The sequence below is a fragment of the Mytilus edulis genome, chromosome 14, assembly GCF_963676685.1.
Source record: "Mytilus edulis chromosome 14, xbMytEdul2.2, whole genome shotgun sequence".
NCBI lineage: Eukaryota > Metazoa > Mollusca > Bivalvia > Mytilida > Mytilidae > Mytilus > Mytilus edulis.
Genome location: NC_092357.1, coordinates 50862365 through 50870634, shown reverse-complemented (window position 1 = coordinate 50870634; position 8270 = coordinate 50862365). Strand labels below are relative to the sequence as shown.

At 31.1% G+C, this 8270-nt stretch overlaps 1 long non-coding RNA gene across 1 annotated transcript; it reads right to left on the bottom strand.

Annotated features, from left to right (window-relative positions):
* Positions 1 to 4245: 4245 nt before the first annotated feature.
* Positions 4246 to 8240, bottom strand: LOC139502821 (uncharacterized). The gene is made up of 2 exons (XR_011658951.1): positions 8104 to 8240; positions 4246 to 4570 (listed from the first exon to the last, which is right to left on the bottom strand). It is a non-coding gene; the product is annotated as an uncharacterized lncRNA (long non-coding RNA).
* Between the last annotated feature and the right edge of the window lie 30 nt (positions 8241 to 8270).

Sequence of the window (8270 nt, the reverse complement as noted above, 5' to 3'; positions counted from 1 at the left end):
TATGATAACTTTTAGAGGGAAGAAAGTGTGGCCAGTTCCTTTCCTTCATTAGTAGATACTTAATCAGCTGTCAGCAGTTGAGCTAAGGAAGTACTTCTTTATCTCAGTCAGTAAAAATGCTGCCTTGTAACAGAGGGGTCCCAGAGGAGACAAAGTGATTAGAATCATCCTCTCTGGTTACACATGGCCAAGTCTGTATCTCAGATGCTATGAGCACATGTAAACTATGCTAGAACACACCCGTGATATCACGGGTCCGTGACTGAATTAAAGTATATAACTATGCGCAAGCCTTATTTTAGTATTAGTATTGTCATCTGATAAAGTCATGTCGATTATAAGATACACAGTTTTTCTCTGGCCTCTGCTTTCAAGTCTTTCTGTTTGAACCCGTTGAACTGGAACTTATCAGTTATTGGTAATATTAATTATTTGGAAAACAAAAGGTCCTGGAATGGAGTATTTTTTAATCAACAGCATTGTCCTATATAAGTTATAAATAAAGTTGAATTCTTTCCTTTGCTGTTTTACGTCATGCCCACTAACAAATTGAAAACTGTACCTATACGCCTTATTTTTAGTCCAGATTTCTAGTATTCGTATTGTTATCTTAGAAAGTCTTACTGATTAAAATACTACAATAGGTAACAATTTGACAATTTAGTAGTGTCAACCCTGTGGTTATGACCCATGTATATAGCATATTAGTCCTGAATACAACGTTTGGTGGTGCGCCTGTCAGATGTGGAACGTACAGATAAGGTAATAGGTAACAGGTGAATATACTATTGGTATCGGTAGCAGACTCGACCCGGAACTTCTTAATTATTGGCAATATTAATTACATGGAAAACAAAAGGGCCTGGAGTCGTGTAATTTTTAATCTACACCTTTGTACTATATTAGTTATATATAAAGTTGAATTCTGTGATTCGTCGTTTTTATGTGATGACGGCTGACAAATTATAAGATACAGTTTTCCTCTGCTTTCTAGTCTTTCTGTTTGAACCCGTAAAACTGGAACTTATCAGTTATTGGTAATATTAATTATTTAGAAAACAAAAGGTCCTGGAATGGAGTATTTTTTAATCAACAGCATTGTCCTATATAAGTTATAGATAAAGTTGAATTCTTTCTTTGCTGTTTTACGTCATGCCCACTAACAAATTGAAAACTGTACTTAGACGCCTTATTTTTAGTCCAGATTTTTAGTATTCGTATTGTTATCTTAGAAAGTCTTACTGATTAAAATACTACAATAGGTAACAATTTGACAATTTAGTAGTGTCAACCCTGTGGTTATGACCCGTTTATATAGCATATTAGTCCTGAATACAACGTTTGGTGGTGCGCCTGTCAGATGAGAAATGTACAGATAAGGTAATAGGTAACAGGTGAATAAACCATTGGTATCGGTAGCGGACTCGACCCGGAACTTCTTAATTATTAGCAATATTAATTACGTGGAAAACAAAAGGGCCTGGAGTGGTGTAATTTTTAATCTACACCTTTGTACTATATTAGTTATATATAAAGTTGAATTCTGTGATTCGTCGTTTTTACGTGATGACGGCTGACAAATTGGACCTCATATTTTTAGTATTATAGATATGGTGTATAGAATGATTTTAGTGCTGTACAATGGACTCACAGGATTCATCAGATCTTTATTTCTTTTTGAGGATTCATTGGTCAACACTAATTTTTCATGGTTTTGTCTGTTTATCAAATACTATAGGTTGCACCTTGTAAATACAACTGATTCACCAACCACAGCTTTTTATGTGAAATGATGAATATTCATAGATATTCCAGATATGATTTCTTTGTTTCATCTCATAGACTCAACTTGGGAATTTAACCATTATAAACACTGTTGGACAGCAGACAAATTGTATTCTCAGGAAGACTGAAAGTGAAGAGAGGGGTAGTACAGAATATCAGCATAATTTTAAACTCCTAGAAGTTCAAGTCATATAAATATTGAAAATTACGCTACACATCTTAATGTTTTGTACTTAGCCAAAAAATAGATGTGTATATGAACTTTTCATTCCAAGATATGATATATTTGTGAAGCTTCATAGTTTTAGCCATATAAGTAATTCCTATGGGGAATTTTATTGTATATATAAGTGCAACCAAAAAGCAAGGGGTCAACTATATTTGGTGTAAGAAATGTACATGTCTATCTGGCAGGTTTTAACTGACCACAACCTAATTTTAATGGTTCATTTGACAATTTAATGTAAACAATAAGTAAAATACATTAGATGTATTGAGCGATTGCATGGTGTTCATGTTGTCTGGTATGGTTCATGACCTTTTTTTCATGGTTTTTTGGTTAATTTTCAATTTTCGTAATTAAGACGCTTTCTCTGATACCAAAAAACAGTAGGTTAAATATATTTCATGTATGGTATATTTGAAACTTGTACATGTCTTTCGAGCAGGGTTCATCTGACCTCTACTTTAATGAAAATTATAGTAAAACCTTCATTTACCACATTTTCAACATAAATTCAATCATGGAAAAGAAAAGCAGGTGCTCCCTTGCAGCAAAATTATGTTTTCCAGACAATGTGACTAGATTAATAATAACCACTTGTTCATACTCAAGTTTTTTGTTATGTAAGTTGGGTTTTTTTTTTTCGAATTTCATGGATAACTTGTTTGATTTAACCCATGCAGGAAAATATTAAGAAAATACAATAATTTTTGAAAATTACTTCCCTTTTAAAGAACAACATTTCTATATAAATGGTAGCTATATGCTTGGTTTATAATAAGGCATTTAATTTTTTAATTTTTGTGTCATTTGAAAATTTGATGTAGATGGCAAACCATTGATCAAATCTTTTTAAAAGAATTAGACAATTCTTTTGAACTGTTTTACCTTTGTCATTGTGGGGCCTTTTATAGCTGACTATGTTGTAAAGGGCTTTGTTCATTGTTGAAGGCCATACTGTAACTTAAAGCTGTTAATTTCTATGTCATTTGATCTTTTGTTAAGAATTGACTCATTGGCAATCACATCTTATCTTCATTTTTATAATAGCTATTGTTCTCTTTGGATTTTATTCACTGGAACCCTTAGAAAGCCATTACTCATGGATTATAAATTTACTTGCAGAATAAAAATGATCAATTATACATGTATTAATCAACTCACAAAACTGCATGCTATTGATGTTGTACTTATTTTATATTGATAATATATTATCAATCTGTTAAATATAAAAACTGATTCCGACATTAGAAGTTGATTTTAGATAAAATTTTCAGCATTGTTTCTATTGAAATTTGGTTTTCTGCATGTGTTTGACATATAATAACTGGGAAATGATAATGTTTAAATAAAGGTCTTCTTAAAATTTAATGAGTGAACAAACACATTTCAATAGGAACAATGTTAAATATTTTCTCAGAAAATAACTGTTCATGATTAAATCAGTATGTATATTGAACAGATTAAAAAAAACAACATCACATGCAGTTTTGTTGATACATATATTTTTTTTATCCATTTTGTAGAAAATCATTTTCTTCAGGTAAATTATTCCATTAGACTAAGTGAAAAATCTTTTAGGAGCAATTTAAAGGTCCAAGTGCATTAAATCTACTAAGAACAATACCTATTGTATTCTTTCAATTGGAGAGTTCAATGTCAAAAATTAAATTGGCACAGGTAAAGCTTTTCTCAAACTTAGGGAACCTTGGAAAAAGTTGTATGTGTCATTGAATTACTGACTCACTCTTCAAACCTAACTCTTTAGACACAAACAGTACCTAACTAAATTATCTTGGTGCATTAATATTTCATAATGGAATTAATATCCCTCAAGGATAGAAATTATTTTCTGGAATTACTTTCCTTTTCAAACTGAGCTACTGCAAGTAGAGCTCACAAAATGACAGTATTGACCTTCAATATTCAAACTCCAATACTATTTGGGACACACTCTCTGGTTGTGGATACACAAATTTTAGCAAATATCATTGAAATCCTTCAAAGCATTCAAGTTTTATTTGGCTCTTACTGAACTTAATCCTTTGAAACTACACCAGATTTTTTTTCTAAATTCAGTGCCAGTAAATTCAACGTAGAATTTTTTTACACACATAGCACATAACTGACCCATGGATTGCAATTGCCAAGTGACATTAATAGCTTATACAGTCTTGGGGCAAGTAAACTTCAAGAATTTTCTACATTTGCCTGAATTAAAACAAACAAATTTTGACTATATGTTCAACTTCTTTTATCATTATTCATGCTACAAAAAACATACGATAACATATATATAAACTATAAAGTGATTCAAGTTGAAATTTGTCATGTTTTTTTTCACAATAAATTATATCCATTCATTCATCCTTCCACATTTTCCAGTCATAATATCAAAATAATACATTGTCAGCCATAATCTTTCATCTCTGTCCTTCCAATTCTTTTTGTCTTTCTTCTTGTTGTAAGACTCTTTTATAGTACATTCTTTCTTTTCGTTGACCATTAACGTTCTGCACAACACCAAGAAATCCTATTGGTCCAACAATAAACATTGTAACCCTGAAATAATAATATAAACATCATGAAGTAATTTATCACTTCCTAGTTTGGTAGTTTTTTTATGATACACTGTATTTAATTGATTTTCTGTTGATGACATGTGGATCTCATTAAATTGCTGCGGCAATACCTTACATGTTGTTGTTATAACTGGTTTCACAATAATCGTGATAATATAAATAATAGTGTTAATAAATTTCAACAGGTGTATTTGATGTTCACTTTAAATGTAGTTAAGATTTCTGTTGAAAATGCTGAAAATCCATATATACAGTATAATAAATTATTTTAATCAACATGGTCAACAGAGCCTTAAATATATCATATTTGGTCATGATTTGATTAGGCAATTAGACAGACAAAAGAAAAAAGAGTAATAAAACCATAATAACACGAACAAGCATTCTGTGAGTATTGCATGGTAATACACCATGTACATAGTCCCCTACTGGTTAAAAAATCATTGTAATGGAATAAAAATTCTAACTTGATCTTTAACATGTCATGGTGTAAACAACATAAAATAACAAACACACCTACCACTAAATTCTTCAAACAATTGACTAAAGAAAAGGGGGGGAATAAAATGTCAAATTTATCTTAAAACAATCAATTTTAATGTCAAATTTATCTTAAAAAATCAATTTTACAAATCTTTATAAAAATGGAGTTATTACCCTTTGAACAGAAATCTGGTAATTAAATAATAAGTCTTTCATAAAAAAAATCTATGGAAAGGACTTTAACTAAAGAAGGAGAAAAAATAAAATCTTAGAAATCAAACTTGACCTGTAACTTATCAAGATTAAACAATACACCAAATATCAAATCAATATCTTCAAGCATGAAGAAAAAAATTCTGAAAAACTGATTTGTCAGACTGATGGGGTGGACAGACAGACAGAGAGACAGAAGGACAGAGTGCAAAACCTAAAATAAGGGACTAATAATGAAGATATCTATTATTAATTCTATTAATTATTTTGTAAAATAAAAAGATAAGATATAAAATGAAAGAACTCATTGCTTCTATGGAGAAACTGCAGAAAAAATCAACTTCTTCTCTAGTCGCATATACAAAATGTATTTCATTTTCAGAAAATTCATCTTACCTTTATAACCAAAAAATGAAATATCATTAGTTTTGTTATTGTTATGATCCCCTCCCCTTTCTAAATTAACAATCATTTTGTGATTATGGCAAAACATAGTCCCCTAGCTACTGTCATGACTGTTTTAAAATTCATTGTATTGGAACAAAATTCTAACTTGATCTATGACCTGTCATGGTGTAAACTAAAACAAATATCAAGACAATATCTTCAAGCTTGACGAAAAAAAGTGTGGAAAACTGATTATTTAAATAAATTTTCTAACACCAATGACCATATCTCTGAATAAAATCACCAGACTGGAACAAAATTTCAACTTGATCTGTAATATGTCATGATAAACTATATACCAATTTTCAAATAATATCTTCAAGCAAGATGAAAAAAAGTGCAAAAAAATGATTGTTCTGAGTGATTTCTAAAAGTCCAAGGACCCTAACTTGCACAAAATCATCAGACGGAACAAAATTCAAAGCATTGTAGTGTTACTTCTGGAGGCGACTGATGGCATTGGATCCATATAAATTGGCCTCTATTTGTTAATTTTTCCTTTACATGAAAATCGTCATTGTATCACTTCATTTATGCCGTTTCATCTGCATGCCAACCTTTATTTTCTCATGTTTGGCTAGTTTTTACAGTGACCCATCGATTCTGGCATTTTTAATAACTTTTACTAAAATGAAAGATTGTCACCTGACCAAGAGAAAAAGTAAGGCGCATTGGTGAATGCATTATGGGTGCTGATTTATGCAAATGAACCTACACTTAGATCAATATGAATACATAATCTAATTATGATGCAAATAAGCTGAATGCCCTAGTGTGTTTCTATTGTTATCATGGTTGGCTTCTAATCATCTGACAATAAGTTTAAATTTCGGATCTTTGGGTCACAATGAAAATTGGTAAATATGAGAAAATAAAGGATGACGGGCAGATGAAACTTGCATACATCAAGAGATAACAATGATGATTTTCAGGTATAAGAAAAAAATTGTGGCTAATTTATATGGATCCAATGCCATCAGTCGCCTCCATAAGCAATGATGCAGCACATTCATTGTAGACAGGAAAATAATCACATTTTTGATATTAGATGAGATCCGACTTCCTATAGTCCAAGCTTGTGTGGCAAACTTTGCATATTCTTTAATATATTAATGAGGGGGGATAGGAGGGGTCCTGATCCCGAAATCCTGGGCTTGAAAAATCGAAATCCCGAAATCCCGGGCTTAAAAACACAAAATCCCGAGGTCCCAAATCCCGAAAGGGTCAATCCCCAATTCCGAGCTTAAAAACACCCGATCCCGGAGTCCCGATAAACAGTCAGGGTTCGGTACTTAAACAAGTGATTTCAAAATCACTTCTTTGAGTGATTTTGGCTGTGAAATATTTAAAATTTTTGCACAGACTTTTCAAAATCACTGAAACAAGTAATTTGAGAAGTTAAAATTTAATCACTTCAATAAGTGTTTATAACATTTTTTGGATATTTTTCCCACAAGCTTGATTTTTTTATTGGTAAAAAGACCAGAATTCCATTGAAAAAACAACTATGTACATGCAGAAATTGTCATTTGCTTGATAAGCCTGCCAGTGTTTACAGTTTATTTGAATATGCAAAAACTGGATTAATTTGTAGATCAGGACATAACCTTAAAATAAATCATTCTAATTCTAAAGAAAACCAATCAGGTCACCTAATACTGTTGACCTTTGTCTGATAGTAAGAGTAGTTAATGAATATTTGATTACAGAACAATTCCCAAGGGTACTTTTATAAGCTATAGCGCACTAACTTACTGCCCAAGCGCACTGGTGAAATTGATATCAAAAGATAAAGGGATAATTGATTTATGTAGGAAAATTATAGAAAAGTTTGTGAAAATATGGAAAATCAATGAAATTAGCATTTGAAGATCAAAGAAAACACCAAAATCACTTAAATAGGTGATAACTGAATATAAAAAATCACTGAAATAGGTGATAATGAAATCACTTGTTTAAGTAGCACCCCTGACTGATAAAGGTCCTATCCCCCTCAATTAATTTTGATAATCATGATAATATTTTTTTGTTTTCTTGTCGCTAAATTTTTTTTTGTCGCTTCTCATTGCTAAATTTATTCTTCTTGGCGTTATAATTCTTCTTGTCACTAATCTAGAACGTTAGTAGCAATTGTTACTCTACAATGCATATCCCTTTATTATTTTTATGATATTCTTTTCAAGTGCAACATTATTAAATTAAGAAGCACTGTAAAATTATTTTACTGTAGTCTGTAGAAGAAAAACCTCTATACAGGAGGTTGGAACTTCTCATTTACTGACCTTGGTATTTTTTCGGGGGATTTTTTATCATCCTTATCATTAGTTTTAAATAAAAATTTAGATTATACAACACTGAAATCCAACTAACCATGCTACGATAATTTTGCGATTGTGAGTTATCTTGAAACCCATTTTGTAAATATTGAGAATCTCTTCGATTTCGTAATAGTCAATGTAATATTAGTTGTTCACAGCTCATTGCTTTTTAGCTAAGTTTAAAACATAAAAATGACTCTGACTTAAAGTTCTAGTCTG